This window comes from Grammomys surdaster, unplaced genomic scaffold (assembly GCF_004785775.1).
Source record: "Grammomys surdaster isolate TR1022 unplaced genomic scaffold, NIH_TR_1.0 210, whole genome shotgun sequence".
Classification (NCBI taxonomy): Eukaryota; Metazoa; Chordata; class Mammalia; order Rodentia; family Muridae; genus Grammomys; species Grammomys surdaster.
The window spans coordinates 1,758,901-1,761,509 of NW_021604655.1; positions in this window are offsets into that span (position 1 = coordinate 1,758,901).

Sequence of the window (2,609 nt, forward strand, 5' to 3'; positions counted from 1 at the left end):
CTCTCTCTCTCTCTCTCTCTCTCGAAATGCTAAAATGTCATAGCAAGTCGCCTCAGGCCCTATTGGACTCCAGATTATAAAATGAGTAAAATCTTTTTGACTTTGAGGGATTTCTATCGGTAAATTTGCTGATAACCCTGCCAAGAAGAGTGACAGGTATCTTGGCTTGCAGTTTTTAAGACATTTGCATTCCTGCTTGTGGTCCAGCTAAGCCTTTTTCTGACTCTTGGCACTGCAGTATTTGGCAATTCAGCACTGAGAACACCGCACCAGCTTTTCTTTCTTTGGCTAGGACTTCAAAAAGATCAAAAGAAGACGGCAGCTGAGAATCATCTGTGATAGGTTATTTCTCTGCTGCCAGTGAAATGGGCCAACTTAAAACAGATTAGATTATATTAAACGCAGGTTTATTGAGAAGATGCTCTTGGACAAGTTCACTGGCCCCAAGGATTGAGGCTAGGGGAGTCGCCATGGTGAGGGATATGGGAGGGTGCACGGGTATGCAGAGAGGAGGAGGAAGGGGAGGAAGAGGAGAAGGAGGAAGAGGAGGAGGAGGAGGAAGAGGAGGAAGAAGAGGAGGAGAAGAAGGGAGGAGAGACCAAAATGTCTAGATTATACAGGGAAGAGCCTCTGGGGGAAGGGCAGTCCAGCCCCTGTGCTGGAAAGTTTAAGGTTGGGGGCAAAGTATGCCAGGTAGGAACTGAGGGATGCTGGGAGAATCTGGAGACCAGGTCTGCTTTGGTATGTAAAATGTGCACCACAGTCCCATGTCCCTGGTCTGAAACCAAACACCTCAACCTCCTAAAGCTCCCGCCATATTCCAGTAACATCGCCCCAGAGATCAAACCTTCAAACATAAGGCTCTGGGCTTTCAAAACCTCAGCCATTATTTAAAGGCTAGCAGCTGTGTTTGGTGTAGGATGGACTGATGGACCTGAAACTGGAGACTGAGATCAGCTCTCTATGGAGCCTTCCAAGTCAGAGATGGTTCCTGCTAGAAGCAGCAATAGCTTCCAGGTCAACTAGCTGCTCTGGGGACTATGGCTAGCAGAATGCCTGCCTTCTCATAGGGCATGGTCGTCCCAGAGCCCACTCAGGGATCCCTGAGTGTCAGGACCCAGTGTTTCTCCTTGGGAAACTCATGTACAGTCACTGTCTTCTGGTTTATGAATTTTCTGGAACAATATATTTAGCTCACAGGATACGAGGGAAGATACAGAAGACCGCAGGAACCCAGACAGCTACACAGCAGTTCCCTGGTCAGGGTTCCATTTGTGGTGATGAAACTGCCCCATCCATCTCTGAGAGCTTTCCCTTGTAGAGTCAAATTTCCAGGAGAAGTTCTCATTGGCTCACATGATTGCACCCTGACGAGATAGGTCAAGTCCTCTTGATTGGCAGTCCTTTTGCCTAGAAGGAGGCAATTTTTTTTAAAGTTTATTAACATATTAATTATACATAGTGGGTTTAGTTAGGATATCCTTGTACTTGTAATATATTTTGATCATTATTACCCACCAGTTTTATCTTTTGTCCCTCCCCTTTCACTGGTCACCTTCCTCTTTTTGAGGAAGTCCCTTTCTACTCTTTAGGTCTTTGGTGACTGCCTGAGGGCCTTCCCCAGTGGAGGGTCCTTGGTGGCCGGGGCAGCCCACAGAGGAGATAAGAGGAGGGTGGGAGGAGTGAGTCAGGCGGTGGTATTCTGGGAATCTGGCAGCTCTGACCGACTAGCAATCAAGTGCTTCTTTATTTATTCAGGTTTCACAGAACAAAGAGACACTAATGATCATCTAAGAAGTATAGATTATGGTTTGATTTTTTAATTACATGTCCAAGGTTACAAGTTCAGTTGCAATTAGAAAATACAAACGGAACAGATTTTATTATTATTATCAGCCATATAACTTCAATTTAAATTAATCTAAAGAACGTCTCCTCCAAAGCAAACACATTTATTACATGACAGTCTGCTTTTAGGCTGGCAGTGTTTGCAGTTTGAAAGCACTTCACACAAAACAGAAAATAACCAAACTGTTCTTTTTATGACTAGTATATAATAATACCTAACTTCTTTTACTGTGTTTCAGCATCTACACTATAAAGTAGAAAAAAATTTAATTTAGTCAATCTTATTTACTGAATTATTTTTCCCAGAGGTGTACCTGTATGATGCCCCCATCTTTAAACTACGTTTTCAAAGAGCTGTAAGCTATTATTAAAAGAGATTTTAGAATTAAAAGCTATTCTTCTGTCCAGTCAGAGTTTGTCAATTGTCTCTGTACCCTGCTCCAGTTACACTGTTAGCGCTTGCTCTGGGGCAGAGACCCCAAAAAGATTCCTTGAGTAATGGTCTCATTTAGCTATGTGCTTATCTCCAGGGCATAGGGAAGACTTCCAGATAGAGCCAGATAAAGTTAAATTTAAGATTTTCCTAAAAAGATCTAGACATAACTTTTTCAGGAAAAGACAGACAGTGAATCATAATGCAGAAAGTTCCCAGGAATGCAACAGACAGAGACCAAAACACAAAAGTTAGAGACAGAAGGACAGTGGGAAGGACAGCAGTTGCAGTGGTCAGCTCAGCTTTGCTGGGTCTGTGTCAAGGAGCT